General features: G+C 44.9%; 1 protein-coding gene across 8 annotated transcripts in view; it reads right to left on the minus strand.

Annotated features, from left to right (window-relative positions):
* Window positions 1-12931, minus strand: part of TFDP2 (transcription factor Dp-2) — a 117947-nt gene extending 105016 nt beyond the window's left edge. For 3 of the 8 annotated variants that reach the window (XM_023749599.1, XM_006083780.3, XM_023749597.1), the window contains exon 1: window positions 12656-12930. The gene's annotated coding sequence lies outside the window, so the exon portion shown is untranslated. Of the gene's footprint in view, window positions 1-12655 lie in introns of all 8 variants that reach the window. The other 5 variants (XM_023749607.1, XM_023749605.1, XM_023749600.1 and 2 more) reach the window with 2 other exon arrangements.
* Between the last annotated feature and the right edge of the window lie 3572 nt (window positions 12932-16503).

Here is a 16503-nt window from a genome sequence, read left to right on the forward strand (position 1 = left end):
CTGCGGGGGATTTTGGAGAAATGACAGAAACCTATAAAAATACGAGGAAAATGGGGTGACACACCCCAAGGGGGGGGGCCAGTTGGGGGCAACAGGCCCCGCATGGGGCCCAGGCAGGGGTGCCCAGGCTTGCGGGGGGGGGGGGCAGTTGGGGGTGACCAGGCCGGCAGGGGGGGCATCAGGGACGATCAGTCAGGCAGGCAGGTGAGCAGTTAGGAGCCAGCGGTTCCAGATTATGAGAGGGCAGTCGGATATCCCCCAAGGGGGTCCCAGATTGGAGAGGGTGCAGGCTGTGCTGAGGGGACCCCCCCCCCACATGAATTTCATGCACTGGGCCTCTAGTGGTTATATAAAGTGTTAACTAACATTAGGGGAAATGGGCTGAGAAATATAATTAAACTCTGCAACTTTTACAAATTTCCTATAAATCTAAAAGTTCAAAATAAAGTGTTTTTTTAAAGAAGTGAAGCAGCCCTGACCGGTTTGGCTCAGTGGATAGAGTGTCGGCCTGCGGACTCAAGGGTCCCAGGTTCGATTCCAGTCAAGGGCATGTACCTTGGTTGTGGGCACATCCCCAGTGGGGAGTGTGCAGGAGGCAGCTGATCAACGTTTCTAACTCTCTATCCCTCTCCCTTCCTCTCTGTAAAAAAATCAATAAAATATATTTTTTTTAAAAAAAGAAGTGAAGCAATAATTATACCATTAAGAGTGATAACCATCAAAAGAACTAAAAGCAGATACTGTGAAAGGTGGTTTTACCAATTCATGCTATTAGAAGTCAGAATAGTTCCCTTGAGGAAGAGGGATTCATAACTGGAAAGGGACACTAGGGTGCTAGTTACACAGATGCTATTTAGTTATTAAAATTTAAGTGCAATTTAAAAAATATATATATTTTTATTTATTTCAAAGAGGAAGGGAGAGGGAAAGATAGAAACATCAATGATGAGAAAGAATCATTGATTGGCTGCCTCCTGCATGCCCCACACTGGCGATTGAGCCCGCAACTCAGACATGTGCCCTTACCGGGAATCGAACCGTGACCTCCTAGTTCATAGGTCGAAGCTCAACCACTGAGCCATGCCAACAGGGCTTTAAGTTCAATTTTTGAATCTGTCATCTATCCATAAAAATCATTTTTAAACATGGTTTTACCTCTATAGAGAGTGAGACTAAAAATATGAGGAATGCTTTTATTCTAGAAAATTTTGAAATTGGTAATAGCCAAATATTAATACAATAATTGGTAACAGCTGAATGTTAGTACGAGAAATAAGAAAAGGCAAATTTGGGACCCTAAGCCCAGAAGAATCCAGAAAACACAAATGGCCTACTTTATTTCCTCGTCCTTAGCACCTGATCTCCTATACTCCACTTGAGGAAATGTGGGTTTGTGCAAGATAACCAAGCACTAAGACTGAGAGTAGGGTGTGTCTTAATGGGGAATATCAAACACAGTAAGATTCACACACATTAAGCACAAGAAAATGTAAATTGTCACAGCTTACAATATTTACATTGCACATACAAAGTTTAGCAAAGCCTGGTTACTTACGATAGATGTAGATTAACCATGCAAAATTCATCAAAGTTGCTATTAGTTGCAACATGAAAAACTGCTTCGTAATATACCTAGTTATTCATTAGGAGGCTTAATAAACAACTAGATGGTGGGCTGAGAATTACTCTATCCTTGAGGTAGTTAAGATGATAAAAAATAATCAGAAAAAGTTTTACATAAATTAGTAAGTCAAATTAATATAATAGCTCTCTATTATATTAAATGCAGTAGACTGCCATCTACTCCAAATTGTTTTTTTTCCAAGGTGAAATACTGGAGTGAATTTTACACAAATGGGAAGTATTAAATAAGTCAGAGACTTCTGCTACTAAGATAAGTAGATAGATAGCCAGTTGAGCTCTGTTGAGCAGTTTGTCAGAATGCTTCCATATATACCTAGAGCTAAAGGTGAAGAAAAAAAATCCTTTGTGCTTATATTTTCTACCTTAATAACAAGATTTGTACAATCATTATTTTTTAAGACACTTATTTTCTTGTTGTATATTCAATTTATCAGACATACCCACACCCTTGGTGATAATAGCATCATTTGCCACAACATCTTTGACTGAAATACATGGTGCTTCTGCTCTGTGACCAACAATAGATGGCACTATTATTTGCTTTTATATTTTTACTAGAGGCCCGGTGCATGAAAATTCATGCACTGGAGGGGGGGGTCCCTCAGCCCGGCCTGCCCCCTCTCACAGTCCGGGAGTCCTCAGGGGCGGGAGGCGATAAGGGGAAGGCGACGCCCCCATCACACCTCTGCTGCTGCCACTGCCGGCAGTGCAAGCCTCAGCTGGCCCTGGTTACCTGAGCCTCGGGCAGCCCTGGGCAGCTGGGCAGCCCCCATCTGAGGTTTGCCTGCGCCTCGGGCATCGGCTCAGCAGCCCCCATCCGAGGCTTGCCTGTGCCTCAGGCCAGCCCTGGGTAGCTGGAGAGCTGAGGGCGGATCCAGCCATACCGGGTGCCTGCCACCCCCCCAGCTGGGCTGAAAGGAATGGGGGACTCCTGTGGCAGGAGCAAGGAGCAAAGAGCCCTAAGGTGGGTCCGGCCGCACCACGGGCCTGCCACCCCTGACGGGGCTGAAAGGACTGGGAGACTCCAGCAGGGCTGGGGAACTGGGCGCTGCCATCTTGTGGCTATGGGCACTGCCATTTTTGTAATGGTGGGATGGTCAATTTGCATATTCTGACTTTATTAGATAGGATTCTTCTCGCTTTTTGGGAACACTTCTAGCCTTTTTCTCTTTTATCACAATTTTAAGATGTGACATAATTTCATTATAACTATATTTTGTTTTAGCCTACATATATTTAATTTTTGAACAAGTTAAAAGGACTTATAGCACATAATATAAGCCTGACAATAAAAGTAAAATACTTATGTTACAAAGAAGTTAGGTTAACATCTTGAGTATGTACGTGTTTCTATTCACAGTAAACCAATCCTATCTAATAATAGAGAAACATGGTATTTAGCCGTACCTCCGTTACCCTTCCCATTGGCTAATTAGGGCGATATGCAAATTAACTGCCAACCAAGATGGCGGCCGGCAGCCAGGCAGCTTGAAGCGAACAGGAGGCTTGCTTGCTTCAGTGACAGAGGAAGCCAACGTTCCCCTGCCACTGCTGGCCTCTGAGCTTGCACTCTAAGAAACAATGTTACAAATATAGAAGCTAAACAAAACCCCAGAAACCTGCTTTCAGCCAGCCGGGCTTCAGCCAGCAGGACCGCAACATTATTTCAATTATAGAACAAACGCAGATCCCTGCTTTCAGCCAGCTGGGATCTCAGAGCTGGAGTGAGCAGGACCGCAACAGTGTTACAATTATAGAACCCAAACAAACCAGATACCTGCTTTCAGCAGCCGAGGCCTCAGAGCTGGAGCCAAGCCTCAGAGCTAAAGCTGGCCCAGAATAAAAAAAAAAAAGAAAAAAAGGACAGGTTGGGAGCTTCAGTCACCTGCCAGCCTGAAAACGGCCCTCAGCCCCTCACCCAGACTGGCCAGGCACCCCAGTGGGGACTCCCACCCTGAAGGGGGTGTGACTAGCTGCAAACAGCCATCATCCCCTCATCCAGGCTGGCCAGGCACCCCAGTGGGGACCCCCACCCTGATCCAGGACACCCTTCAGGGCAAACCAGCCGGCCCCCACCCGTGCACCAGGCCTCTATCCTATATAGTAAAAGGGTAATATGCCTCCCAGCACCGGGATCAGCGGAGCAGCGAGGCCTCCCAGCATCGGGATCAGCAGAGCCGCGAGGCCTCCCAGCACCGGGATCAGTGGAGCCGCAAGGCCTCCCGGAACTGGGATCAGCAGAGCCTCAAGGCCTCCCGGCACCGGGATCAGCGTGACAGGGGGCAGCAACCAAACCCCCTGATCACCCTGCGGCTCTGTGTGTGATAGGGGGCAGGGCCACAACCTCCCTATCCGCCCTGCTCTGTTCGTGACAGGGGAAGGCGCCCCAACCCCCTGATCAGCCCTGCTCTGTGCCTGATAGGGGGGAGCTCCCCAACCCCCTGATCAGCCCTGCTCTGTGTGTGACAGGGTGTGGCGCCCCAACCTCCCCCCCCCCCGACGGGCCCTGCTCTGTGTGTGACAGGGTAGAGCCATAACCTCCCATCAGCCCTGCCCTGAGTGTGACAGTGGCGGCGCCCCAACCCCCTGATCGGCCCTGCTCTGTGCGTGATAGAGGCGGCGCCCCAACCCCCCGATCCGCCCTGCTCTGTGTGTGACGGGGGCGGTGTCCCAACTCCCCTATCGGCCCTACTCTGTGAGTGACAGGGGGGAGCTCCTCAACCCCCTGATGGGCCCTGCTCTGTGCATGACAGGGGGGAGCTCCCCAACCCCCTGATGGGCCCTGCTCTGTGAGTGACAGGGGGGAGCTCCTCAACCCCCTGATCGGCCCTGCTCTGTGCGTGACGGGGGGAGCTCCCCAAACCCCTGATCGACCCTGCTCTGTGCATGACAGGGGGTGGCGCCGCAACCTCCCTATCGACCCTGCCTTGAGTGTGACAGGGGGCAGTGCCCCAACCCCACAATTGGCCCTACCCTGAGCGTGACTAGGGGTGGCATCGCAACCTCCCGATCCGCCCTGCTCTGTGCATGACAGGGGGCGGTGCCCCAACTTCCCAATCGGCCCTGCTCTGAGCCCGACCAGGGGCTGCACCTAGGGATTGGGCCTGCCCTCTGCCACCCGGGAGCAGGCCTAAGCCAGCAGGTCGTTATCTCCCGAGGGGTCCGAGACTGCTAGAGGGCACAGGCCGGGCTGAGGGGACCTCCCCCTCCCCCCCGAGTGCACAAATTTTTGTGCACCGGGCCTCTAGTCAGTATATAATAGATTCACGCAGCTCATAATCAAGTTTTAACCAATGAACTGAAATACAACTGAATTTAAGATATCACATACATTACACAGAAATGGTCTATTTGTTCAGTTATGGTAAACAGTGACCCTAGTGAAAGGATGATCAATCTAAAATAATGGTTAATTTTCAAATCACTCATTTATATTTGAATGAATTCACAACACTCCAGATAAAACAGAAACTATACTAGAAAGATCCAACTAAGAAGAACCTCTAAAGATTTTTGGATTCTTGCATGAATGTTGAAGGCCTAAGACAATATGTTAGCCAGGCAATAGTGAGTGGCTAGCACTCAAGTCATACAGATTCACGTTTGAGTTCCAGCTCTGCCATTGCTGTCTTTATATAAAACAACTTGTGCCTTATTTATAAAATGAGAAACCATAAATCCTTTCTAATATATATTTCATGGGTTACAGCTCAGCCTTGTAAACAGGATTGCACTATCAATGAGCTGCTTCTATAAAAGAATCCCTTATTTTCTTTATTTACTATGACCTCTCTCATCTTGGAATTCCTTTCTGTTATGGCGAAGAAGGGTTCTGTATGTGGTGACCCCTTTCTAGAAAGTCTTTTCTTAGCATTAGTTTCACATGCTTTAGATTACTGTTTCAGTTTCTTGAAATTTATTCTTCTTTTATGTCACTTATGTTCAGAGAGGAAATCCAATTGTCTTGAACTCTTTGCCCAGAGTGTAACTTTACCTTAGAAAACAAATAACTCGGAACAGACCTTTCTCAAAGTGGTAGCATCTGATAGTCCAGACCAGGGTCCTCAAACTTTTTAAACAGGGGGCCAGTTCACTGTCCCTCAGACCGTTGGAGGGCCGGACTATAGTTTTAAAAAAACCTATGAACAAATTCCTATGCACACTGCACATATCTTATTTTGAAGTAAAAAAACAAAACGGGAACAAATATAATATTTGTATTTGCATGTGACCCACGGGCCGTAGTTTGAGGACCCCTGGTCCAGACCATCCCAACAACACTACTGAATCTGACAATAAAAGAAAATCTGATTTGGGAAGAGGGAATACTTTTTTTAGTTCTTTTAGAGAGAGCTCATTAATTAAAACATTTAGCCGCTTTTACATTATAATTAACTAGTTTACTAATTGAGTTAGCAAGTCTTTGCTCAAATTTGCCAAGGTCCCTGGAAGAAGCTATTACCACTAACAGACAGAAAATCATTCTGATATTAATTAGAAAAGAATCCAACGTCTGCTAACACCTAAATAAATATTGATACCCCCTAATGGAAAGCATTTTCTAGGTTTAAAATAACTCACTAATAATACTGACCTATGTCAGTATTGAGTTTTTCTTTGATGATGTTTTTGCATTACTTGTTTCCACACTAATCCTGCTCAGAGTTGTCTTCCTGAATTCCAGTTTTAAAAAGCTGAAACTTGAAAGAAGCAGAACATCTCTACAGAAACCATGGGTTCTTATAGTTGAAATATCAACAGCTGCATCTACTCCAGTTATCTCTCTGTTTCACTAAACATTTCACTTAAAAAAAAAAAAAAGAATAATGATTAGCATTTTGGTACCTTTATTGAAATAATTCTCTTTGCCTTTTGCTTCTCCATTTTTACAATTTTGAAGTAAGCCTAATAAGTGATCTTAGTTGTCTGACATATCTGTCTGAAGTTTTTATTATAACAACACAAAGATTTTGAGAGATCAACTAGGCTCTTGGTTTTTTTTTTTCACATAATAATCAAAGAATTCATATTGTAATTGAATTTCATTAGATAAGAATTTAAGCTGCCCTTATCTACCACTTTCTCAACCAAAATAATTCTCTTATGAAAATCTGTATTTGAAAAACTACTGACTTAAAAGCTTTTCAAGTTTTTCAAGATCAAAAATAGTTAAGTACTCTTGGAAAAACTTTTCAAAATAATTTTTCTGACCACTACGGTTAATCTTCCACAAATTATTTTCTTTCAAGATCTATGTTTAGTAATTATTTTTATAGCAACTGTGATATAGTACAATGTCTTGAAGAGCATGAACTTAATGACAAAACTGTAGGCAGAATGGTAACATCAGCAGGTATTCTATTGCTTTTCATTTATGATGGAATTTTTCACAAAGATTTTCATTCATCCTTAGAATGCCTGCACAGGTCATGCTCTCTGTTATCTTTGAATACTGATTTGTTCAACTTAAAAAAACACATAATCACACTTGGCTGGTGTGGCTCAGTAGTTGAGCATCAACCTACGAGCCAGGAGGTCTCGGTTCGATTCCCGGTCAGGGCACATGCCCGGGTTGTGGGCTCAATCCCCAGTAGGGGGAGTGCAGGAGGCGGCCAATCAATGATTCTCTCTCATCATTGATGTTTCTATCTCTCTCTCCCTCTCCCATCCTCTCTGAAATCAATTTAAAAATATGTATAAAAAACCCATTTTACAGATGAGAAAACTGAGGCCCAAAAATGTTTACATAATTTACTCAAGGTCATCTAGCTAATAAACTCTAGATCCAGGATTAAAACCCAGGCAGGCTAGTCTCAGAATTAGTCGTAACCAGGGCATAATTTATGAATTAACAGTGCAATGTGGTTGCCAAAGAAGTGTTAACATAAGAACGTCCAAATCGGTAGGGAATTTTTTTAAGAATTTATTTGAGCCAAACTGACAACATACGCTGGAGAACAAGATCCCAAATGCTTTGGAGAATAAGTTTTGCAGCTTCTTTTATGCATCTGAAATTAAGGAGGAAATGTAAGGAAAATTACATAGAGGTGGGAGAAGGCAAGGCAGGGATAGGATTATGGGATAGATTATGTGATTCCTGGAGGGTTAGTACCCCTTTCGAGGGTAATTATTTCTGGTATTTCAAAGGTGTGTTAACCTATATGCACAACAACAAGACAGGGGTGGCTTAAAACCTTTCACTAAAGAAGTTATAGGTCTGGGGCATTACTATCTACCACGACCTGCCCAGTCAGGAATTTATGATCAGATCATTCTGTGAAGTTACTTTCCATATAACTTCTTTTTTCATTCATAGTAGCAAGTCTACTCTTAATCTTAAACTGCATGCTTTAAAATCAGGGAGGCCCTAGCCGGTTTGGCTCAGTGGATAGAGCATCGCCCTATGGACCAAAGGGTCCCGGGTTCAATTCCAGGCAAGGGCACGTACCTTGGTGGCAGGCTCCTCAGGCCCTGGTAGGAGGCAACCAATCAATATGTTTCTCTCACATCGATGTTTCTCTCTGTCTTTCCCTCTCTCTTCCACTCTCTCTAAAAATCAATGGAAAAATATCCTTGGGTGAGGATTAACCAAAAAAATTTTGTTTAAAATCAGGGAGGTAACTTATGGTCTCTATTGGTTAATATCTAATTTTGGGAACCACACTTTTAAGAAGAATATGGATGAATTGAAATAAATCCATAAATAAGCCATTGTGAGGAGGCTCAAATCAAAACAAAAAAATCATTAGAAGTTAAAGACTGAGAAGCTTATGTCTAGAAATGAGAAGAGTCAGTAGAATATAAGTATCCTATATAATAAAAGGGTAATATGCAAATAGATCGAATGGCAGAACCGAACAACCAATCAAAGCGTAATATGCTAATGATATGCTAAGGCTGCTCAACCACTCCCTATGACGTGCACTGACCACCAGGGGGCAGACAGTCAACCAGTCGCTCAGTCGCTATGACTTGCACTGACCACCAGGAGGCAGATGCTCCAACCGGTAGGTTAGCTTGCTGCTGGGGTCTGGCCGATCAGGACTGAGCAAGATGGGCCGGACACACCCTGGAGCCCTCTTTCGGTCCCTCCCTGGCCCAATTGTGCACCGGTGGGGTCCCTCAGCCTGGCTTGAGCCCTCTCGAAATCTGGGACCCCTCAGGGGATGTCGGAGAGCCAGTTTCAGCCTGATCCCGCAGGCCACTCCCCTTAGGAAGGCGCCAGACGCAGGGCTCATGGCTGGCAAGTGCTGCTGCGGCAGTGGGGCCGGGATGAGCGGGAGCAGCAGGTAGGAGCTGCAGGCAGCGTTGGACTGTGGGTTTCAGCCCGATCCCTGCAGACCACCCAAAGGGACCCCACCCATGCATGAATTCGTGCACCAGGCCTCTAGTCTTCAAATATTTGAAAATCCACATTCAGAAGAGAATACTAGAACCAGTGAAGATATAACTTCTAGCTCAGTAAAAGAAATAATTTTATAAAAGTCAGAGTTGTCCAAAACCTTCACCTTAGAAAGTATGAAACTATGAATCTTCTCTCCAGAAAAAAATATGCAAATGCATATAATTTTGCTTAAAATTTCCAAGGGTTCAAAAATCTGCTTTTAAATCTACTCATACCACCTCTAGAGCCACGTACCCAGATTAAAACGAAAAGGTCAAGGATAAAGAGGCAAGTATATTTAATAATCTTTAGCAACTAACTCACGAGTTCACTCCTGCCCACTTGGACATGTTTCACTTCCCTCACAGCCATGAGCTGTGAGACTTGAAACCAGGGGAGCAGTGGCAGTCACTCCCAAGCTTACCTATCCTGTCTCCAGGAACCTGAATCCTGGTTTCTTTTTCTCTACCTAAATAAAACTTAGTTTCCCTCTCAATAAATAAATAAATAAGCTTTAAACTTCATTGCAACTTAAAAATTCTATTATCTAAAACAGTGGTTCTCAACCTTGGCTGCACATTAGAATCACCTGGGAATCTTTTTAAAATCCTGATTTCTGGGCCTCATCCTCTGGAAATTCTGTTTCTTTGCTACTAATGTTATGTCCAGAACATTAGTGCAAAGAAATAGAGTTTGCAGAGGAAGAGGCGCAGATATCAGGATTTTAAAAAGATTCCCAGGTGATTCTAATGTGCAGCCAAGGTTGAGAACCACTGATCTAAAATAACTCTCAACTCTATGCCTTCTAATTTCTTCTGAGATCCATATTGCAATAAGAGTTTAAATATGACAGTCAAAAAACGTCAAGTTTGCCTAGCAACAATATAAACTGTGAGAAAATTCATAGATAACATGGCTTATTATTCAACCTTTAAAAGATATATGCCTAAGTTTAAAGATAAAAAATAAGATGCTAATGTACAACTCAATATCTAATATTTAATGCCCAAATTAGAAATTTCCTTCCCCTGCTTTAAAACTTCTTCTTAAACTCTCCCTTTCCATCCTTTGTTCCTGGCTAACTGTTAAGACTGACAGACCAACAAACAATGGACTAAAAGTCAGAACACTTAGGTTCTAATTCACTACCTTTACCATGAATTTAATTTTGCATTAGTCCATCTCCTTATCTTGTTCTATAAACTTTCATATACTTAAAAGGGCTTTTAATTTTATTTTTTACAATATATTTGTATTGATTTCAGAGAGGAAGAGAAAAAAACATCAATAATGAGAGAGAATCATTGGTTGGCTGCTTCCTGCACGCCCCCTACTGGGATTGAGCCTGCAACCCAAGCATGTGCCTTGGCTTGAATCAAACCGTGATCTCTTGGTTCATCAGTCGATGCTCAACCACTAAGCCATGCCAGCTGGGCCTAAAAGGGTTTTTATTTATTTTTCTTTAAAGGGTTTTTAAATGGTGAAGTGCTATGTAAATAAAAGTAACTCATGTATTATCAACAGCAAGAAAACAAAGCCATGTTAAAAAAAAAAAGCAAATGTATGTTCACATTTCAATTCCTAATTATAAAAAGCACCTTTGAATCAAGTGTGTTTTAATGTATAATCTTCATCCATAAATGCTTTCTACATTCAATGTTAAATTGTATTGAGAGGACATAGCTCAGACAGTGAAGAATTTTGGCAGCAAAGGAAAAACTTGAAGGTGCCAGTGGGCTACACATTTATGAGGGTTGGAGGGAAAGTTACACGATCAGAAAATGGTCATAAAAGTGTTACATGCTTGAAAAATCCGCCTTCTCTCTTAGACCACTAGAAATAAAGAGAACTAAAAAGTTACGAGTTTAGTAGGTCTTGAGCCTTTATTAGCAAGCCTAAGTGCCACATTGCTGAAATTGCAACTCTCCTGCCAGAACAGCACTACACACACCATGTCTGCCCTTAGACTAGACTCCAGATACAGGCACAAGATGTCCTAGCAAACAACATGCATCAAGAGCCAGCACACAAGTATGAGGGAATCCAGGCTTTAGGCATCTGATTTTTCTCCTTGGTCCTACTTGAAAATGGACACTGCTATGAAAAATTTATTATAGTAATAGGATAATGAGCAAGGTTTAGCTAAATTATATGCCAACCAATGAAATGGAAAAGCAACTTGTACTATCAGATCGACTATATTATTTTATATTTAATTTTGAACAGACAGGTCATGATTACACTAAATAGAGAACAGCTGAATAATTCAACTTATATTTATGAAGAGAAGATGATTTCAAGCCATTAAGAGAAAAGAAAAGTGGCCCAGAAAATACTAGGCTGTAGAAGTCAAATAGAAAAAAACAACAACAAACTAGGGTTTGGGGGAAAAGAGATAAGGAAGAGAATGAGCTACTGACTTAATAAAAAGAGAACAAATAAATGGGATGGGGAGTCTGAGCCCTCTGAGATAGAATGAGGAAGAGGAAAGTATTCAAAGGCTTAAAGCAGCGGTTCTCAACCTGTGGGTCGCGACCCCTTTGGGGGTCGAACGACCCTTTCACAGGGGTCGCCTAAATACATCCTGCATATCAGATATTTACATTACGATTCATAACAGTAGCAAAATTACAGTTATGAAGTAGCAACGAAAATAATTTTATGGTTGGGGGGTCACCACAACATGAGGAACTGTATTAAAGGGTCGCGGCATTAGGAAGGTTGAGAACCACTGGCTTAAAGGGAGCTTCAGCAGTGACTATGGGAAGGGATGAGCCTGTTAACTGTTTCAACAGGAAAAGGTACACCCGACAGGGAACGTTTCTGAACCTGCATTCGCGGTCGTGAACAACAGCAATGCCTCACGCACGCATGGCACTTCCTATGCTGTGAGCTTTGTTCCAAATGCGATCCACAGACCAGCCCCTTGACTCCTCACAACGCCCTGCAGCCCCGCAACGCCCCGCAGAGGCAGTGGCTACCACTTCACAGGTGGAGAAACTGAGACCAGGCAATGCAAGGCCACACAGCTGGTACCGGCGTCTGAGCGCTCATCAATTAACTGAACTAACTGTCTGCAAGGTCCTACAAAAACCTTCGTGTTTTCTGTGGACGGGGACCATGGCTCTCTGGAATTTCCCAAAGGAGTCTGGGTCCAAAGAGTGATCCTCGACTTTAGAGAAAAGTTCCTTTATGGGGGATATGAGGTTCTCCTGAGAACACAAACCTCTGGAACAATGAAAAACACCCAGCAGAGACAGAGGGAGGCGTGTGGGTCATGAGAGGAGGAAAAGTCAGAAAACGAGACTTGGGAGCCATCCTTCTCCCCTGAAAGAGAGAACGCAGAAAGCGGCCCTTCCTGTCCTCCACGAGGCGTGACTCAGGGACGTGGCCTCCCCCGCGTTTGCAGTGTGTGGGGTGTGTGTGGGGGGAGGGGGGGGTGTGTGTTCTCCTCCAGACACTCACAGGTTACCCGGCCAGGCCTGGAAGGATGCGTGGTTATCAGCTAGGACTCGGGGTAACAAGGGGGCCCCCCGAGGCGCAGGGAGGGAAGCCTGCCCGGGAGCACGCCGGGCCGGGGCTAGAGGCCCTCGGCATAGGTGCCCGCGCCCTCGCCCCACACCTTACCCCGCTTGGCTGTTCTTCCGAGGCTGGGGCACCGGCGCTTGGCGGCGGCCCGGTCTCGGCGGACTCACACTCGGGGCAGGGGTGGGAGCTCCGCGGCCTGTCCACTCAAGGCCCTGGAGTTCGAGGTCCCAGGACGCCGACAGCGCGCGCCCCCGAGCCTGCCCGGAGAGGAAGGGTCAGAGCGCGCCCCGCGAGCCCAGAAGCCGCCGCCGCCGCGGGAGAAATCGCTGGCTGCTAGGTCCGCCCGCACCGGCCCGGCCACTGCCCCGCTTCCTCCGCGCGAGCTTTGGCGGCGGAGCAGCACGGTGAGCGCCGATTGGCCCGCGGGGTGAGTAACGTAAGGCGCTTCTCCTCACGGATTGGCCGGGGCGGCGATGCGTGCACGGAGTAAACAAACCCCGCCCCCGGCTTCCCAAAGAGAGGAGGGGGCTGGAGGTGAAGGGGCGGGGCCTCGAGGTGAAGGGGCGGGGCCGCGAGGTGAAGGGATATAAAGCTCCAACCCCTGGCTGCTCAGCGGAGTTTCCCAATGAAGCCCCTGCGATGACCCCGCCATCTGCTCCCCAACCGCCTCCCGGGTGGGCTGCAGGCCTGAGGCCTAAAATGTATAGACACGCCCTTCGTCAGGCTCGACTTTCCCATCCACCCCCATCCCCAAGGCCCTGAAGCCGGAAAACCCCATCCTTTCAGAAAGTTTAGAAAGAGGGTAAACAGTCTTTGATGGATCGTCCTCGGGGAGCAGGGTGCAGGGGAATCAGGAGGAGTGACGGTGAGGCCACGTGTGGGGGCAAGTGTAGGGCATCCCGTAATTATTCAGACCGTGGGTCAGAGACCATGGGCATGTGGGTTCTTGAATAGGCAAGTAAGATCCAAGCCAGGCCAAGTCACTATATCAAGTGGAAGCGGAAGATAAAATCGTGACACAGAACCCCAAATACCTGTCCCTTTAATTCAATATTAAAACATTTGTCCATTCATTCTGTGCCTATGTGAAAAATCATGTATGAGCTTACATCCTAGTGGAATGGAGAAGACAATATGCAAAAGAAATAAGTAAAATATAACTCCGTTACATGTTGATACGTGCTATAGGAAAAAATATATGAGCAGAGAAGGTAGAATGGCTTCTGTTAAATAGGGTGAAGGCGCAGAAAAGGTACCATTTAAGTAAATATTAAAAGGCGGTGAGGGAGGTTAGAGAGCGCCTTTGGCCCTTTCTCTGGGGTGGGGTGGGGTGGAGAGACAATTCCTGCATCATTGGGCATACATAAATTCCGAGGAGTCCAAGAATGCCAAAGGCAGCACTCCTCCGACTGACTCTAAAATGCAAAATCCCAACGAAGTGACTGATTACCTTGCATTGTTCAGTAACAAATCAATAGGATTTAATTTTTTTTAAAGGATTTATTTAGTTTCCACTGACATTTTGTTAAGGTTTCAAAGTAACAAATTCTTTTCACACACTCTAGGCACAAAGATACAAAAAATGAACAAGACAGGTAAAGCCTCTACCCTCAAGGAATTCAATCTAGCAGGGGAAATGGATTGTAAACCACCTCAGAACAATGTGTAAACAACCATATTAGAAATAGACAGCCCTTGGGGCAATAGGAGTTGGGGGAGTTATTAAGGAGCTATAACTCTCTCAGAATCTCTTTGCTATACAGAAAATTCAGTACTAAATTTTACAGTAAGGCTACGGCTATCAGGGATTCTCTGACCTCTTTATAAGTTTCTAAGGTGATAGTCTGAAGATAATATTAAGTTGAACAATATAAAATTGCTAGTATTTGGCAATTTTCATTTTCCTCAACTTCGCCTCTTATAGAGTTAACAAGGATTTTGCTATGTAATTCATATAGTAAGTGTTCAATAAATGACAGCAATTATGATCATTGGATAATATTTCTTTTAAAAATGATTTAAAAGTCAATGTCTTATAACACCTTCCAACGCTATGCACAAAGTAAAATGGGCAGTGAATGTTCCAAATTTTCCATTTTGATTTAGCTGTGTTTGATCTAGCTGTTTTCCGGTTTGATCTAGCTGTGAATTTCCATGACCTAATCAGAGTATGCTGTAAAAGACACTAAATGCTAGTTTCACAGCAGGCCAAGAAATTTAGAATAAGAAACAGCTTGGTTTTGAAAGCTAAAAACTGAAAATTCTCCAGAACAGAATAAATTGTCAAGTTGCTTCAGGGAGGAAAATTCATGTAAATCAATTTTTCATTCCCACTCACAGTTCCAATTTAGCAATTTGTACAACAGTCAGCTTTCTCTCTTCCTTTTCATTTCCCCCTTAAGGGATCTTATTTCCTTTGAATAGAAAAATAAAGCTTCCACCATCTCCAGCGCCAGAGAGCAGACGTTTGAAACATGACAGAACACTTATTGATTCAGCAAACACTTATTGTATGCCAAGAACAGTGCAAGGCACTGGAAATACAAACATAAATGTCCAAAAAACTCTGTTCATGGGTGGTGTTCTTTGTGCTTGGAACAATCTCCTGGGTCACCCACACCTCACCTACATGTGCCTTCACATAAGATTAAACAACACTTTCTCCAGAAACGCTTACTCTGATTATCCATCTCCAGCTCTTTTCCCATGAAATCCTGTTTGTCTTTCTAACACTCGTCAAACTTGCAACTACTCGTTTGGTATCTATATCCTGTTAAACTGTCAGCTCCTTGAGATCCGGAGCCATATCATCCTATTCACTATCCTCAGTGCTTAAGAGAAGTTCTGTACGTTTTTATTGAATGGATGAGAGTGCCACAGCCTAGCATAGTTGGAAAGAGGAGAGAGACATCCTATATAATAAAACCCTAGTATGCAAATCAAATGAATGGCAGAACTACTGGCGGAAGGACCGGTCGCTATTGATGTGCACTGACCACCAGAGGGCAGACGCTCAACGCAGGAGCATCTGCCCCTCCTACCCCCCCACCCCCACCCCTGAAAGAGGGAGGCAACTGGAGGCGGAGATCAGGGACCAGCCGGCCAGCGGATGGCGCCAGGCTGCCAGCCAAGGTGGGTGCCCAGTGGGGGTGGGGGGGCCCAATCGCCCTGCCCCACAGATGGGCCCTGATCGCCAGCCAGGCCTAGGGACCCTACCCTATATATTGGGACCAGTCTCTTAGATTTAAAAACGAAAACCTGGCAAAGCTACTCTAACACTGAAAATAACAGGATGATGCAGCGATGACATGAATGGACTCTGGCTTGCACATTTTGTAGTCAGCCCTGATTCAGACACTTATAACTGTGTGACAAAGCCAATTACTTAACTTCCCTCTGCTTCAGTTTTTCCACCCATAAGATGGGGGAAATGGTACTACTGCCTCAGAAGGATCATGTTATGTACTACTTTTTATAATCAGGGCAAAAAAATGTAGCTTCCCATACAACAGCAAGATGCCTTTCACCTGTATGAAAAGTATGGTCACTGGTGCATGCAGAGTCCCAGATTGTGAGAGGGCACAGGCTGGGCTGAGGGACCACCTCTCCCCATGCATGAATTTCATGCACCAGGCCTCTAGTAAATAAATCAAGTCTCTACCTGTAAATATGTGGGCCACCAAAGAGCAGGCCATGGAAGAAGCAGATCTGTTACAGTTAAACCTGAGGAATTTCCACGTGCTGCCCCTCTCCTGGTGCGTGGTGCTGCTCTCTGTAGGTGAAGCTATAGGACTCCTGGGCCTCTCAAACGTTAGTGTGGCAGCAATCACTTGGAGATCTTATTAAAACTGACACTCTGAGTCAGTAGGTCAGAGGCTGCGGGGTAGGGCCTGCATTTCCAACAAGCTCCCAGCTGTGCTGATGCTGCTTCACACACTTTGAGTAAC

This window comes from Myotis lucifugus, unplaced genomic scaffold, assembly GCF_000147115.1.
Source record: "Myotis lucifugus unplaced genomic scaffold, Myoluc2.0 scaffold_8, whole genome shotgun sequence".
Lineage (NCBI taxonomy): Eukaryota > Metazoa > Chordata > Mammalia > Chiroptera > Vespertilionidae > Myotis > Myotis lucifugus.